Source organism: Odocoileus virginianus, chromosome 24 (assembly GCF_023699985.2).
Source record: "Odocoileus virginianus isolate 20LAN1187 ecotype Illinois chromosome 24, Ovbor_1.2, whole genome shotgun sequence".
Lineage (NCBI taxonomy): Eukaryota > Metazoa > Chordata > Mammalia > Artiodactyla > Cervidae > Odocoileus > Odocoileus virginianus.
The window spans coordinates 42,469,148-42,487,541 of record NC_069697.1 but is presented as its reverse complement, the minus strand read 5'-3'; the positions used below and the strand labels follow the sequence as shown (position 1 = coordinate 42,487,541).

Genomic DNA, 18,394 nt, shown 5'->3' with positions numbered 1-18,394 from the left:
ACAACGGCCTGGCCCCAAACTGGGAAAGGAGTACATCAAGGCTGTACCTTGTCACCCTGCTTATTTAACTTATATGCAGAGTACATCATGTGAAATGTTGGGCTGGATGAAGCACAAGCTGGAATCAAGATTGCCAGGAGAAATATTAATAACCTCAGATATGCAGATGACACCACCCTTATGGCAGAAAGTGAAGAAGAACTGAAGAGCTTCTTGATGAAAGTGAAAGAAGAGAGTGAAAAAGCTGGCTTAAAAGTCAACATTCAGAAAACTAAGATCACGGCATCCAGTCCCATCACTTCATGGCAAATAGATGGGGAAACAATGGGAACAGTGAGAGACTTTAATTTCTTGGGCTCCAAAATCACTGTAGATGGTGACTGCAGCCATGAAATTAAAAGATGCTTACTCCTTGGAAGAAAAGCTATGACCAACCTAGAGAGCATATTAAAAAGCAGAGACATTACTTTGCTGACAAAGGTCTGTCTAGTCAAAGCTATGGTTTTCCCAGTAGTCATGTATGGATGTGAGAGTTGGACCATAAAGAAGGCTGAGTGCCAAAGATTTCATGCTTTCGAGCTGGTGTTTAAGAAGACTCTAAGGGTCCCTTTGGAGACTTGGATTTCAAGGAGATCAAACCAGTCAATCCTAAAGAAAATCAATCCTAATATTCATTGGAAGGACTGATGCTGAAGCTCCAATACTTTGGCCACATGATGCGAAGAGCTGACTCATTGGAAAAGACCCTAATGCTGGGAAAGATTGAAGGCAGGAGAAGGGGACAACAGAGGATGAGATGATTGGATGGCATCACTGACTCGATGGACATGAGTTTGAACAAGCTCCAGGAGATGGTGAAAGAAATGGAAGTCTGGTGTGCTGCAGTCAATGGGGTCGCAAAGAGTTGGACATGACTGAGCAACTGAACTGCAGCCCATCTCATCTCCTCAAAGAGAAGAGCTTTCTTCCTTTTTTCCCTCTTTCTCTCTTTCTTTCTTCCCACCATTCAATAATTGCCTCGTGTGCCAGGCACCATGCAGACCCTGCCTAGCTTTTGATCCTGATCAGATACAAGGAAATTTCAAGTAGATTCTTCCTGAATGTGCATAAATCTTTACATAGAGACAACTGGGTTGTGATGTAAGAGAGTATCAACCTTGATTCTCTTGCTAGAAATTTGTCTTTTAAAGCTGCCTTTTAAAAAAGTTTTAAAAAGTGTCAACTTAATAGTGAATATTTAGAAAAATGGTGCACACAGACACCATATTAATACATATAAAATTATCAACTATTTTATGAAAACCTCATCATGGATGGTGGACATCTTCCTACAGATAAAATTAGACAAAGCTACTAGATATATTTGAAGCTTCATTTTAAAAATAATTTAGTCATATAGACAATTGGAAGGTTTTAAAAAATAAATGTGACAAACATATGGATTTCTGAAGTATAAATTGACCTACAAATCTATATATTTTCATAATATCTTTCATTAAAACATCATTAAAAAAAAATTGGAGATGAGGAGACATCAGTTCAGTTCAGTTCAGTTCAGTCGCTCAGTCGTGTCCGACTCATTGCAACCCCATGAATCACAGCACGCCAGGCCTCCCTGTCTATCACCAACTCCTGGAGTTTACTCAAACTCATACCCATCAAGTCGGTGATGCCATCCAGCCATCTCATCCTCTGTCGTCCCCTTCTCCTGCCCCCAATCCCTCCCAGCATCAGGGTCTTTTGCAGTGAGTCAACTCTTCGCACGAGGTGGCCAAAGTACTGGAGTTTCAGCTTCAGCTTTATAGGTCCTTCTAATTTTGTAACATGAGGTGAATCATTCACTTGTTTTGACTTTATAATCTGTTCTATATTATGATGATGGAAAAAATACCTAGTCTTTTTTGTAAATAGGAAGTGAAGTGATGAGGATTAAAACTAAAACAAGATGTTCTAGGTGAAAGAGCTTTGTCAGTGCTATAAAGTACTAAACATATGTATGGGAGGATTATTGTTCTTAGCTAGCCTCCCCCAACCCTTCTCATTAGAACATGGCAGACTATATAAATAAAAGAGATTATAAAGATAAGGCACTGGCTTCACACTGCTCAGCATCACGGTGTGTGTGTGTTCAGTTGTTCAATCATGTTCGACTCTTTGCAACACTATGGACCATAGCCAACCAGGCTCCTCTGTCCCTGGGATTTCCCAGGCAGGAATACTGGAGTGGGTTACCATTTCCTCCTCCAGGAGATCTTCCTGACCCAGGGATTGAACCCATGTCTTCTGTGTCTCCTGCATTGGCAGGTGAATTCTTTACCACTGAGCCACCTGGGAAGCCCCCGTAGCATGGTGGACACCCTCAATCATTCCACCAGACAGGGGCTTAGAGGGCCCCAGGCCTGGACGCTTGGAGACACAGGCAGGTGACCACAGTCACGTGACCACAGTCACAGGTAGAACAGGTGTGAAGGGCGTCAACTATGGGTGGAGGGGCCACCACGTGGAAGGGTCACTCATTTTTATTTGCACAGACACAGAAAACAACCAAATACTAGCTGTCTGCAGTTGCCACTGTCCCCCTCCTTAGCACCTTCTCATGGACAGCAGTTGTTCAGAAGACTTGAACAGGTTCCCAGAGATTTCCAGTTACTTTAATTAAATCTTCTTGCTGCACCCAAGTGAGAAGACAAAGCCATCCTCTGCTTTCTGGGAGTGGTATGTAAACATCCTGCCTTAACTCACAGTGGTAACTTGGTTCGTTTGTTAATTCTTACTGCCTACCCAACCCCCTTCTCCCTTCAGCTTCCCAGCTGTCTTCTGCTGTGTCCACCCACAAGCAGACATGCAGAGTGGGGAGGAAATGTTAGCACTTCAGTGTGGGAATGAAGGGCTTTTCCTCTGATATAAATATCCACTTTGTTCCCTGCTTCCTTACCTTTAGAAAATGTGCAGCTCCTCTTCAAAGGAAGCAACTTGCCTTATTAGTAACAGGAAGAACTTTTCTCACTGCCTTCTGGAACCTCATACTCATTCATTCATGCATAAATTCAACACATAGTGATTGAAGGCCTACTATGTGCCAGGCACTGTTCTAAGTGCTTATAGTAAAGCAGTGAGCAAAAGACGTGGGGGGTCTCTGTCTTTGTGGAGATTATATATATAGTGTGAGGACACAGTCAATAAGAAAACGCAAGACAGCTTCAGATGGTGAATGAAATAGAAAGACTGATAGAAAACAAAAAGGGAGAGGAATATCTGGGGAAGCCTCTCTGCAGAAGGGTATTCGAGCTAAGACCCAAGAATGAGATCTGCTGTGGGTGGATCTTGCACAGAATGTTCCTTATTAAGGGAACATCAAGGCCCACCTCACTTGCTGAAAAGCCCATGTTTGCTTGGCTGATATTAAGAGCAGCTGGGTGTCCAGATTCCCAGGCCAGTTTTCTGTTCTCTAAACCATGTTACTAGTGGGTGCTCACAGGTATAAGAATGTGGGCTATTTTTTTCTCTGCTGATTCCCTCCCTTTATAGGGCTTTCTCTGGCAAAGAGAATAACACAGACTGTGTAGCTGGTTTCAAGTCACTGCCTTTCCTCAGTCACCCCTGTTTGAAGCTAAGCCTCTAAAACCTGTGTTGTGATCTGGGTCTGCAATGTTTACTGAAGCCAAAATTAGGACACAATTAGTAATTAATACTAATAATAGATATTGTGACCTTTAATCCTCAGACACAGACCTCATTCTGGGAACTTATAATGGGGCTGATGTAATAAGCATTTAAGAATGGAAACCTGTGTTTTGGATTGGAAGAATCAATATTGTTAAAATGATCATACTACTCAAGGCAACCTACAGATTCAACGTAATCTCTGTCAGATTACCAAAGGCATTTTCCACAGAACTAGGACAAAAAATTTTAAATTTGTATGGATGCACAAAAGACCTCAAGCAGCCAAAACAATCTGGAGAAAGACGAACAGAGTTGGAGGAATCATGCTCTCTGGCTTTAGACTACGCTACAAAGCTGCAGTCATCAAAACAGCTTGGTACTGTCACAAAAACAGACACATAGACCAATGGACCAGGACAGGAAGCACAGAAATAAACACATGCAGTTATGGTTGATTAATCTACAACAAAGGAGTTAGGAATATACATTGGAGAAAAGACAGTCACTTCAATAAGTGGCTTAATTTCCAATGTATACAAATAGCTCAGTTAAAAAAAAACAACAATAAGCAACTCAGTAAAAAATGGGCAGAAGATCTAAATATACATTTCTCCAAAAGAGACATGCAGATGGTCAACAGGCACATGAAAAGATGGTAAACATCATTAACCGGGGAAATGCAAATCAAAACTATAATGAAGTATCACCTCACACTGGTCAGAATGGCCATCATAAAAAACTCTACAAATAATAAATGCTGGGGAGGATGTGGAGAAAAGGGAACCCTCCTACACTGTTGGTGGAAATACAAATTGGTATGGTCACTAGAGAAAACAGTATGGAGTTTCCTTAAAAACCTAAAAATAGAGTTGCCATATGATCCTCCAATCGCACTCCTGGGCATATATCCAGAGAGAACCACAATTCAAAAAGATACATGCACCCCAAAGTTCATAGAAGCACTATTTGCAATAGCCAAGACATGGAAGCAACCTAAATGTCCATTTATAGAGGAATGGATAAAGAATATGTGGTACATATATACAGTGCAATCTTACTCAACCTTAGAAAGGAATAAAATAATGCCATTTGCAGCAATAAGGGTGGATCTAGAGATTATCATACTAAATGAAGTCAGACAGAGAGAGACAAATATCATGTGACATCATTTACATGTGGAATTTTAAAAATGATACAAATGAATCTATTTACAAAACAGGAATAGGCTTACAGACATAGAAAATAAACTTACAGCTACCAAACAGGAAGGGGGGGAGAGATAAATTAGGAGCTTGGGATTAATAGATATATATTTACTATATATAAAATAGATAAACAACAAGGATCTACTGTAGCACAGGGAACTATATTTAATATATTTTCCAAAATGGAAAAGAATCTGAAAGAATATATATATATATATGAATCATGATAACGATTATATATACATATATATGAATATATACATGAACCATTTTGCCATATACCCCAAATTAACACAACATTGTAAATCAACTATGCATCAATTTCAAAAAGGGGAAAGAAAGAATGAAGGAAAGGACAGCTGTGAATTTGTGAACAGACCAGGTTCCTGGTAAGAAGAACATGGAATGGGAAAACTTCCTTTATACATCAACAATCAGGAGAAAGAGAAGCAGATCTCAGATAGGAAAATCATCTACCGGATGTTAAGAGGAGTCTTTCTCAACGTCACACCTCATGGGTGCACGTTTAGAAGAGCTCCTCCTAAAGGAGATTTTGGTGACTTGGTTCCTGTTGTACTGCCCCCCAGAGGCCTGAAAGACTTGCAGCTGCCAGACCAAAGAAAGACTCTGGAGACAGTGACCGAGACACCCGCGGTTCATTGGACGGGGGTATCTTGTGCATCTGAAGCAAAAGGGTCCTCGAATGACACCCTGCCAGGCAGAGCAAGCAGGACAAGGCAGTCGTCCTGGGTGCTCTGGGGAGGGGGATGCCACCATTTAGAGGGGAACTGATGTCTGGTTGGCTCATCATCAGTTCCCAGAGAAACCAGCAATGCACAGCCTCACAGGTTAACGACCACCACTGGGGCTGATGTTTCCCTTTATTACACAAGCAGGTGGGACCATTCACGCCCAGGGATTAGAACAATCACTAGTCAGGGCAGGGGCAGCACACTGATCTGAGTAGGTGTCAGTGAAGCACCTCACACCTGATAGAAGGAAGGCGGCTGATTGAGCAGAGGAGGAACAGAGAGCAAGAAATAGCCATCTTTGGTGTCCTGACCATTCACCCCCTCTCCATCCTTTTCCTGTTTACACACCCATTCAGCCCTGGGAGTATTTGAAGTGTATGACAACCACTTTCCCCACAAGATTAAAGGGGAGAAGAAACAGAAGAAAATACACTGCAACTCATAGCAAATAAAATGCGTGCTACAAATACACTAGATTTCTAGGCTGACTCAGCTGCAGAGGCTCACTGGTCTCACGGACAAGCAGAAATGGGAGGTATGAGCGGCACAGAGAGACAAGAGGAATGCTACTAACTTGAAGGACAGAAAAATTGATCTGCTTCTGTGGGTCTCATCTTTTAGGTGTTTCTATTGCCTTTTTGTCTGTTTTTTTTTTTTTGGATTGGTGTATAGCTGTTTTACAATGTTGTGTTAGTTTCTACTGGACGATAAAGTGAGTCAGCTATACATAGGCATATGTCCCCAGTGTTTTGGATTTTGGATTTCCTTTCCATTTAGGTCACCACTGAGCACTGCATAGGTTTGCCTGAGCTACACAGTAGGTTCTCATTAGTTATCTGTCTTGTACACAGTATCAATAGTGGATATATGTCAATTGCAACCTCTCCATTCATCCCCCCCGCCCGCCCCCTTTACAAGAGCAGAACATGGAAGCCACCTAAATGTCCATCAACAGAGCAGTGGATACGGAAGATGGGGTGCCTTTTCATCTTCTTCCTGCCTCTGGAGAGCCACAGCTCACCAGTTGTCACTGCCCATCTGGTGGACCCTCAGTCACATCACCAGTGAGAACATCATTCTGTCATGTACCCTGTCGGACAAGTCCCCCACTGCATCATTTTGGCCAACTCAAGCTTGACTCCCAGCCCACTCTGGCCACACCCACAATAAATGGCTAATGGTTTCCTGTTTCTAGGAACAGAGAGTGACTGCCTCAGGAGGATGAGGATTTACGATTGTTTTCCAGGGAATTGTGAGATTTCCAGGTTAAGAGCTGAGGTGAAGAGTTCTGTGGGGAAAATTCTCTCTCTGAAGCTAACCAGCCTGTATGGGATTAAAACCACTCCTGAGGCTTCATTAGGCCTGGGATCCTCCCTGACGACACAGGCTATAACTAACAACGTGAAATCAGCTATTCAAATGAGGAGATTTGCATGTATTTCCAAGCCCAGGGCTGGTGAACTAGCTAGAACTTTAATAATATAAGCTGTGACCATCCGCACTGTTATTACACGTTGACTGACTACGCTGAGTAGGAAAAAGGCATTAACATGGAAGGGTAAGATTTTCCCAGAGGAATATCATAGATTTCTGTGACAACTTCCATAGCTCTCCTCTTATTCCTAGCGATTCCTACCCAGCCTGGGTCAAAGGCAACGAAATAAGAGGTCACACACTTCTTGTTTTCTGGGGACCCTTTTCCTTTCACAGAATCACTGTGTTGGTGAGTCACCCACTGCCATGAGACTGAAAATGTGTTAGGTTTTCATGTGATTTCTTTCTCCACACAGACTCCAGAGGCCAACTCTCTCTCCATCTGTGACTCAGGCCTCATCTGATAAGCAGGCACAATAGAGCTGCCTGAGCAGAAATTGCAAACAAGGGCCCGAGTGATCTTAGATAAGGGCCCCGGCGGGAGGAGTTCTGGGGCCAGGTGCCTCTTCCAGAGCAGTGCCGAGGGTGTCCTCAAAGATCCCTGGCCTCAAAGTTCTCCCACTGGTCTTCTCTAGAACTCAGAATCTTTTTCTAATATATATGTATATAACTATTACTGCTTTTGTGTGTGCTATTCAAATAATACCTGTTTCTTATAGAACAGTAGAAAATAAATAAAAGCCAAAGTGTAAAATTCAAGTAACCCATAATTCTAACCTTTGACCGTAACCATTCTTGTTGATATGTATTCTTCTGGACTCTTCAGTATGCATGCCACATGCACTGTATGTGCGAGCATATGCATATGTGCACACTTTTTTTTCTGGTGTTTTTAAAAAAATTTATTTTATTATAGTTGATTTGCAATGTTGTGTTAATTTCTGCTGTATAGCAAAGTGATTCAGTTATATATATATATTATGTGCATATACATATAATACATTCTTTTTCATATTTTTTTCATGATGGTTTATCACAGGATACTGAATATTGTTCCCTGTGTGTGTACATTTTTTAATGTCAGTCTGTAACACGTGTTGTATGATAAGTTATTTTTTCTCTGTTAATTCCTTATTATTGACTCTTTTTTAATATTATATGCTCTTCTATGTCATTGTAATGGATGCATAGTAATTCATTATATAGAGAATTTATATAGAGAGGTTCAGTTAAACCTCTCTATGTGGGATATTTAGAGTTTCTAATTTTTTGCAGGTCTTTCATAAACATTTCTCAAGTGAAATCTTTGCACAGAGATTTATCCGTGCTTATCTAGGTGTTTCTCTTTTGGAACATCCCTCTGGGTCCGGGGCACCTCGGGTGTCTTAGACCACTCGGGCTGCTGTAAGAAGCATTACAGTCTTGGTAAACAGCAGAAATGTGTTTCTCACGGTTCCAGAGGCCAGAGATCCCAGATCAGGGTGACAGCATGTGGCTCTGGAGCAGGCCCCTTTCCAGGTTGCAGAATGCCAGCTTCTTGTATTCTCACATGGCAGAGAACAGAGGGCGGTAAGCTCTCCTGAGACTCTTACAAGGGCACTAATCCCATTCATGAGTGCTCTGCCCTCGTGACCTCATCTAATCCTCATTATTTCCCCAAGGCTACACCTCCTAATATCATATTGCAGGGTAGGGTTTCAACATACGAATTTTGGGGGGGATACATTCAGCTTATAACTTTGGATAGTCGATGACTAGAGACAGATTCATAGAATCATAGATTCTCTTCAAGAGGAAACTTAGTCATCCTCTGTTTGCTGAAAGATGAATGAACAATAATAAAACCTAATTCAGTTTTCCTTCTCTTTTCTATCCCCATCAATCTGTTAATGATTGAACAGCTCTGGAGATGGGTACTTACGATGTGTATGTAGTTTCTTATAACTCACAAAGGGTTTCACATACATTATTTTACGTTAACCCCAGAATAACTTATGGAATAGAACTGATATTTTTATTTTTTTTTCAGATGCTACGGCTGAGCTCAGCAGTCATGAGTGACTCCCCTGATTTATGCTGCTGGCACCTAGTGGCGTCTTGGTCTCTGAATTCAAACAGGTGTGTGGGCAGGGCGGGGTGGTGGTGCTGGTGTAAGGGGGTGAGGGTAGAGGTGAAGGTTTTACCCCTCAAGGCCCAGTCGTCTGTTCAGTGTTGTTTTGCTGAATCCAAGCCATTCCTGCATCAGCTCTGCCTCTCTTGCTCCGATTCTTCACTTGTGTCTCGATAGAGTGAATCTACTCTTTGGTTCACCAGCTAGTCCTTCCTGAAGGTCTCTGAGAAGGTAAGGTAAGTTCTGAACCGTGGGAGTGGAGATATGAATGGAGGGCAAGGGGTCCAGAGCAGGAAGAAACAGCCTCGTGGGACTGCTGGGGTGTAAGGTGAAGTTGTAGGCAGCAGGAGGAGAGAAGTGAGAGTGAACTGTCTCCTGAAACACACCTGGTCCTGCAATTGTTCCTGTTGGACTGGAGCCACGGCTGTTTCTGACTCTGGGCCAGCCATGGATCAATTTCACCCTATCATATTCTTACCGTTAGAGGATCAAGAAAATGAGCACACAGAGATGAATCGCTATGGAGAGAAATCAATCTAGATGTATTTATATTTTTCCTTTTATTTTGAATGTTTTGCTTGACTTCCCTTCATTTGAAGTTGCTTCTCTGATATCGCCGAGAGATTTGCCTGATGATCTCAGCCAGAAAGTGATCACAGAAGCAGCCTTCTTTAGGGCAGTGAGCATTTGCTCTTAGGAGGAGCACGCTGGTCGAGGGCAAAGCCAAGAGCAGCCTAAGGGCTGAGAAACGCAGGGCCCTTGGCTTGAAGGACGAGCGGAGAGAGCGCCCCCTTGTGGAAATCCGCTCATTGTCTAATCTGCCTGGCAACAGGCTCTCTTGCAGAGCTTTAAACCAATGGCTATTTTCTTTCCGTTAATTTGTGTTGGAGGGTATTCTTGGAAGATTCTGAGCACAATTTCTGGCTCCTTTTAATAGCCACCAAGAATGGATCCTTTCAAATTAATGTGTTCAAAAGACTACACTGGTTTTTTTTTGTTTGTTTCTTTTTTTGTTTTGTTTTTTTAGAGAGCCAGATTAACTGTAAATTGTCTCCTAAACTGGAGTGTTGGATAATTATTTTTATATTTTGGTGCAAAGCCTTAAAAAATGTGATCTGGCAATTAGATTATTTTTTAAAAAACTACCTTTCCCACCTGGGTAGGAATTAAGCAAAGCCCAGGCCTATTGGGGCTATTTTTAGTCCTGATTAATGACTAGGCCAAGATAATTCCAAGTTCAGCTGCTTATGTTGAGGAGACATGACAGCTGGGCTCTCAGGACATCCTCGGGTCAAAGCCGATATTGTAACAAAATGGTGCCCTCCCCAACTCTCTGCAGAGTGCAGGGATGGCACTTTCTGTGACACTGGCATCAGCTTTGCCAGCCTGGAGTTAGTGAACGGAGGAGAAACTGCTGATTCAGGGGCCTGCAGACATGGCTGATCTCACTGCAGTGAAAAATAGGTCACTAATGGCACATGGCGATAAGCCAAAAAACAAGAAAAAAACAAAAACGCGGCCAGGCGCTCTGAACTGGCTGCCAGTGGCAAGATCCATTTTACTAGAACTCCAGCAAGAAAGCAATCTGCTTGAATTTGTTTAGAACTACGACAGGGTTGCAGAACTCAAGCTTGGATGGTGTGCTCTCTCCCTTGCCTTTATTTTCTTAAGCTTTCAAGTTGTTTATTGTTTCAGTTTATCCCATGTCCATTCCCACGCACTGAAATAACTCTGGGCCTCCTGATTCTTTTATGAACAGCCAAGCTGATCTGATTCCCCCTCCCCCTGCCCCCCACAAGTGGTAGAGAGCAGAATGGAGACAAGGATGATGTTTTCCTCTCTGATTCCTTATATGCTGGTGCCAAAATGATTCTGGCCAGTCCAGTCCATGCCACACTGATCTTCATGAAACCATCCACCTCTGTGATTTTAGGGAGAAATGTCTCCCTATGTGGTATTGTCATTACATAATAAATTAGTATTTCACTTCGTTTTGGTTGGTGTCATTCCAGATTGGTGTTTCCTGTTACTCCCAGTAGTTCCTTGAGAAGAGAAGGCGAGTTGTGGAGAAGAAGGCTGGGAATAGCTCGGTGTGATTCAGTGTAGAGCTCTGACCAGAGGACCTAACAGGTCCCAGATTGCTGACTCCACCTCCTGAGTGTTGATCCAGTTGATCAGGAAGAAGAGCCCAAGGCTGTGCATTTCTAAGCCGTTTGCAGGTGACCACATTGGGAGAGGTAGGTCAACAGTGGCCTCAGCACAGCCTCCGCCTGAGCGAGTTCCATATCTCTTCATTGGACAATGAGAAACCCTCTGATCAAATGAAGGGACCTATAGAGTGAAATTTGATGGATGTGGGAGATAAGTATTGCAGTGGTGGGGGGCAGGAAGTGCAGCTATATATTAAAGAATAAATGGCTGTAACATTTATCTGAAAAAACCACAGAGACCTCTCAGTGACTCTCAGGAGAAAACAAGGAAGCGTTCTGGAGACAATGCTCATAGATAGAGATGTTAACATAAATTTTAAGATTTTAGTTCAGAGACCCGAACGTAACTGTAAAACATATTATTTTAAGTATCACCCAAACTTTTCACGTGAGACTTGTAAGTAGAACACTCCACCAAAGTTCTGCCCTCTAGGGACAGATTTCCAGAAGGTGGAAAACTTTCCACTATTCATATATTCCATTCAAAGCTTTATAAGGCTCTCAGAACCATATGAAAGTACTCCCAAGGAAAAGCATCTTAGTCGAGAACATTCCAGTACCTGTTTTATAGGGTTGGTCAAAAAGTTTGAGTTTTTTCACAAGATGTCACAAAAAACCTGGATGAACTTTTTTGCCAACCCGATAATAATACAGCATCAAGTAGTTGTGGTGTATTATTAAAATTTGTGCCAACCTCAGTGCTAGATTCAAAATCACCTAGAAAAACTTCTTGTCTAGTCCAACAGGAGGTCCTAGGTTTCTTTCCTACCTAGCCTGTCACCTATTCTGAGCTTCTCTTCATTTCCTCTGGCTGGAGCAGTTACATCTACCAGAGCTTCAGAGGTGAGAACCACCAGTGGCATCACCTTGAAAAGTCCCAAGCTGCCTGGCATGATGGATACTGTATCTCTCTGGACCCTGGGAGTCTCATATGACTACTCCTTCAAGAGAAGTGGCTTCCTATCGGTGAAGCTGCAAGAGGGGACATCTGTCCTGAAAGTAGAGTCAGCCAAATTGACCACCTGCAACTGCTGTCTTATCGTGCTTGGCATTCGTGGGCCCAGAAATGAGAGGTTTTCACCATTCACCCCTGAAACTCATGGGTGCACCTCCTAGAACTTGCATCTCACCGACTAACTTAGAACCAAAAGTTCTGACTTGCACACAAGATGTTGGATCTCATGAGTTCGAGCTTCTGCCTGCAGAATTTAGCTATGTACGTGGCACCTTCCTAATGTCGCACAGCTCCAAGGCCCTCCATACAGAAATGTGTTTACACTAAAGGATTTAAACCAGATGAAATCAGCTGATGCCAGCACAAGAACCTGGCCGAAACAGGTGACTAAGGCCTTGCCCATCTGCTTCAGGTCTTCCCTTACCAGGTTTCAAAGGGAGAGCCCTGGATGCTCTTATACAGGGGATGCCTCTTTTTGGCTTCTCTTCTTTTTAGTTCTGACCTATATCCCTGGGTCTGGTCGGATTAGCCTTAATGCCATGGTTATCCTGAAATCGCCTATAATTATCCACTAAGGATAGAGGCTTCCCTGGTAACTCAGAAGGTAAAGAATCTGCCTGCAATGCAGGAGACCCAGTTTTGATCCCTGGGTCAGGAAGATCCTCTGGAGACAGAAATGGCAACCCACTCTAGTATTCTTGTCTGGAAAATCCCAAGGACGGAGTAGCCTGGTGGGCTACAGCTCATGGGGTTGCAAAGAGTCAGATATGACTGAGCCACTAACACAAGGATACAGACTTTGATTCTCTAAGATTTGTGGGAAATGGCCAACAAATGCCAGGAAAGATCTATTCGGGATCTGTCCAAACCCTGTTACGATGCTAAACATTGAGTGACACCTGTATTTGAAAATGAACAAGGTCAATCCTGATTCTCCCAGGCAGCTTTGAACTTTGAGGACAGAATTCATGTGCCTCTGAGGCCTTATAAAGTACAGTTTTTCTATCAAAAGAAATTAGTACCTCCAGATATTTCATATCAGTCACCGTCCTTCCCATCAACTACCAGATAGTGTCAGGAACCTCCAAGATCACTTGTGAACACTATTGAAACTGTAGTGAAATTATCTTCTCCTTGTCTTTGCATATGATACCATTGGCTCCTGAAAATCAGCACTGAAAACTACTGTCTCTGGTCAGCAGTGTTAGGCATTCTGAACCTGGGTTTTGGGTTCAGGTTTCCTTTGGTGTCTGTTTAGAAAGCAATAGTCCATCCCAATCTAAATTTTTATCTGGATGTTTATGCTTCACAATGCACTTGCTACGACACTCAGAGATAGTCACTACCATCTCTTAAATTGTTATTCTTAGAAAGTGTGATACATGTAGACTTTCCCTATGTGGTCGGGGGTTTTGCATCTCTATTCAAGATGGCTCCTGGCCCATAAACAGTGCACATCATGCTCATGAAGGGCACACACTAGGCTTCTAGCTACCAATGTCCTTCTTAGACTCACCTGTATCTCCTAAGGTATAAAACTGAAACTTTCCATCCTCTGAGAGGCCTGCATGAGATACTCTGACGAGAAGAAATGGGATGAGCCAGGGCTTGAACATTTTCTCTTTCTGGGTAGCTTTCTGCACACAGTGTATGCGTGAGAACAATAGCCATACGAACTGCACAAATATGCTGCCTGCACATCTGGACACATAGGGCAGGCATGCCAGAGCTAGCCCTGTGCGACCATCTCTTCTCCAACTCCCCTGCCCACTCCATCTCCTTCCCTGACTCTTACATGTGGGCATGCCTCGGAGACTCTGCCCTGAAGCTGCAGAATCCAAAACCAGGATGATGGCACAGATGCTGGTTCTCAAGTGGCAGTAAAGACTCCCTGACTAGCATCACCAGGCTCCAAGTTCCTTCTCTCCTGGCAGCTTCTCCAGCTGGACCTTTCCAGATCCTAGGGATGAGGGCTAGAAGTTTGCTCTGGCAAGAGCCTGCTCCTGAAAGGCTGGAAGCCATGAAAATCCGTGACGAATTCACTGCTTCCCAACTTTTTCCAAGTGGCCTCTACCCCTGCAGTACTGAAGAGGGGGGTTCCCTTTCTCCCCATAGCAATGGGACATAATGGGGTGGTCTTCTTTTTCTTTCTTTACACACCCCAACACTGGGGCTTCCCTGGTGGCTCAGTGGTAAAGAATCTTCCTGCAACACAGGAGATGCGGGTTCGATCCCTGGCTTGGGAAAATGCCCTGGAGAAGGAAATGGTGACCCACTCCAGTATTCTTGCCTGGGAAATCCCATAGAGACAGAAGCCTGGTGGGCTATAGTCCATGGGGTCGCAAAAGATGTACAACTTAGCGACTAACCACCTCCACCCAGTGTTAGCAGTGAGTTTCTCAACACCTTACTGGTGCCATCAGCACCATGCGCTCCAAAGCATATAGGTCGGGTGTGGGGTGAATCCTTTTCTACCTGGCCATCACACCCTAGTGGGGCCTTGTAGTTCCTCTATGCTCTTATCCTTCCTTTCATGTTTTGTTACACTAATTGAAAAGAAATAAGGGGGCTGTCTCAGGCATGTCAGGCAGAATTCCTGCCATGGCTGATTCCTTAGAAATTAAGGGCCTCTTTCTATATATATATATATATTTTTTTTTTTTTTTCTCTCTCTCTCTCTTTCTCTGCTACCTTTTTTTCTATTGCTTTCTATAACACAAGTTATCAGATTAAAAAAAAAAAGTTCCCAGTTTCTGTTTATAAGCAAAAGAGTCCCCTTCCCTCCGTGTCTGGTTAGAACTTTGACCTGCACAGTCTGTGGCCACTGGTGCTCTCCAAGACAGGCTGCAGAGTCTTCACCATTCTGCCCCCAACAGGCCCTCAGTAACCTCAAATTCCAGGTGCTGGAGGCTTTCTACCAGCTTCTCTCCACATCTGGCCTCTGGCTTTTTCCCTTTTTGCAGTATCTCAGAGGTATATTCCAGCCCTGATCAAGCCCTCCCTTCTTCCCCAAGCCTCCATCTCCTGCCCCAGTAGTTGCTTCCTGGAATAGTTTCAGCTTGCAGTTACAAATAGCTTTAGCAAATGAACAGCCTGCCTCTCCAGTTTTTGGTTCTAATGTATGAACCTAGTTTTCAAAAAATATTACATCCAGAAAAGTCAATGTATATACGTATAGCTATAGCTTGATGACTATTCCTATGTAACCAGCACCCAGATGAAAAATATATTATCCGAAGCCCAAAGCATAGCTTACTTTCCTTTCTAATCATGGTAGACTTCCAGCAGCATGGATTAGCTTTACCTGTTTATAATCTCATGCAGATGAAAGCAGACACACTATATTCCCTTGTGCCTGATTTTTGCCCAGCATTATGTTTGTGTGATTCTTTGCTATCATTGTACAGGCTTGGAGATTATGCATTTCCTGTGCTGTGTAATATCCCACCATGTGAAAATACCATTTTTCTTTTTTAAAAAAAACTTTTTACTTTGTACTGGAGTATAACTGATTAACAATGTGGTGATAGTTCCAGGTGGACATTAAAGGGACTCAGCCATAAATATACCATATTTGTAAAACCCCACTTTACTATTTTGCTCCATTTTTTTGTTCCAGAGTTTGGCCAAAAAAGCACCGCTGTAATGGCACTCTTGTTGTGTTACCTGATTTTTTTTTGGCCACGTATAGTCCTTTCTGTTGGGTCTACATAGGTGTGGAAATGCTGAATCACAGGGTCTGCATTTGCCATGAGCTGCCCAATAGTTTTTCAAAGTATATGAGAGTTCCTTCCTCCCCATCCTGGCCCCACTCAGCATGTTCTGTATTTCCATTTCAGCCATCCTGCTGGGTGTATGCTGGTGTCTCACTGTGCTTTTAACCTGCATTTCCTTCTGGCTGGTTCTGTGGCAGCCTCATGCATGAAGTCAGGGCATTGAATGAAAGAAATCACTGCAGACAAATGCTCACTAGCTCTTTCAAGAGACACAGCCTTTCTCCTCACTTTAGAAATGACTTGTTTGCAGAGACTAGTTTGAAAATCCAGAGTCCCTCAGGCAATTGCTTTGTGAGGAATCATGCTGTTGTTAACAGGTCTAGACACATCCCAAAGTCTCAGGCGAGTGATGCTGTCTGGCTGGGCCACTCACTTGTTCGTTCATCTGCGGACAAGTGCAGAGTCCTCAGATACATCCTGGGCACTGTTCTAGGTGTTGGGACAAAACAGTATAGACTCTTAGGAAATTCGTAGTCTAAGGCGGGGAGACAGACAATTAATAAAAAGTAGAACAGCTTGTCAGACAATTGGTGCTATGCAGAAAAATGAAGCAGAGATTGAAAGGTCACGCTGACTGCCCCCGCCAAAAGGTCCCAGATAAGTACCAGGGACAGACATCCACCAATCAGCAGCCCGTTGCCAGGCAGACTGATGGACGCGAAGGTGCCAAGACTCCGGCCAATCAAGAAAAACCGACACGGGACAAAAGGCCAATCAGCACCCTAGAGCCTGACTCCAAGCGTATTCGAAAAGGTCCCGCCGCTTCCGTATCCGCCAGGGTATATAGGTGCCGCCCCCCTTCCCGCAGGTTGCAGACTCTCTTTGTCTCTTCACTCACCCGCCCCCGGGAGTTCTGCCCGAGAGCGACCGCCCAATAAAGGCCTTCGTCAACGGTCCTTAGAGGTGGCTCTTTCTTCCCGCGGCGTTTTCTAACAGAGATGGGGTAGGGAGGGCTAGCACAGCCTCAAGTAGAACAGTCAGGGATAGTCTCACCAACAAGGTGACGTTTGAGCCAAGGCCTTAAACTGACCTGGGAACAAGCCGTGTGGGCACTGGGGGAAGAACAGTCCAGAGGATCAGCAGGTACAAACGGCCCATGGGGGGACCATGTTTGAGGAATAGCAAAGAGGCTGTTGGGAACAGGAGGTAATGGGGTGCAGAGAGGAGAGGGTTGTGAGCACTCCGGCTTCCCTCAGCTCTGAATGAAGTGTCCTCAAAGGGGCTCTGGTCCCACCTCTATGAAGCCTCACAGTGCCACATCCTCTTCTGAGCTCTGACCACCTGTCTCTCCTCCCACAGTCTGGGAGGGGCCAAGTTAGTATCCCTCCCCCCTCGCAGCTTTCTATACAAGTTGTTTGGGGGATGCATCAGAAAAGATAGCTACCAGATGGAGTCTGGGGATATTACTTTTTCTGTGATACAGTGAACAAATATTCCTGAGGAACTCTGCAGGCTATAGCCACAGCTGGCCCTCAGCTGGGTGTGGGAACCAACAGGCACAGTATGGGTTAAAATGGAAAGTCTGTGATATCTGTATTTCCTGTCTGCATCATAGCTAACCAGATCCCACTTTCAAAGTCCCTCATCTCAACCAAGCGTCTCCTGGGGCCACTTTAAGAGGGAATCCAACATGTGCTCTTTATTCAGGCAAGCAGAGCTGTGATTTTTCTGGAAAACAATAGGAAAGAAGTTTTGGTGTTAGAACAGATTGAGCAGAAAAGTCCAGAAAAAAAAGTATATAATATATAGTATATAGTATATAATATATAATATATAGTATATAGTATATAATAGAGGGAGCATCAATCAATAAATGGTGTTGAAAAAGCCTGACTAACCACAGGGGAGAAGTAGACTCTGCTTTACAGATAATACCAAAATTAATTTCCATAAAACACAGAAGGAAATATGAGTAACTTTTTTTTTTTTCACAACTAGATGTGGAGAAAGACTTTATCATGCGAAAAGGAACCCATTATCATCATCATCATTATCATCATCTGAGACTCTGTGACAAACACAATTCTAGTGCTTTATCTATGTTAAGTAATTGAATCCTCAAAACAACTATGTATATTTTTTACCATTTATTCTTGCCATTTGCTAGATGATAAAATTGAGACACAGACAGGCTAAGTAGTTTTCCCAAGGTCAAACAAATGATGGTGCCAGAATTCAAACCAAATAAGTATGATCTCAGGGTCACTACTTCTAAATTACTAAATTTAGAGAAAAATACTGAGAGAACTGAACAAATGGTTTAAAAGTGGTGTAGAAAACAATCAGAGTAAAAGACAAAGGAGAAAAGACAATGGGGAAAAATCATACCACATATGTAACAGATAA

General features: G+C 43.3%; 1 long non-coding RNA gene across 2 annotated transcripts in view; it reads left to right on the top strand.

Moving 5' to 3' along the window:
* LOC139030860 (uncharacterized) overlaps positions 1-17,774 on the top strand; it is a 61,391-nt gene extending 43,617 nt beyond the window's left edge. For both annotated transcript variants that reach the window (XR_011483297.1, XR_011483296.1), the window contains 2 exons: positions 9,027-9,115; positions 11,120-17,774. This is a non-coding gene — a long non-coding RNA (uncharacterized lncRNA). The remainder of the gene's footprint in view (positions 1-9,026; positions 9,116-11,119) is intronic.
* The last annotated feature ends 620 nt before the right edge of the window (positions 17,775-18,394 follow it).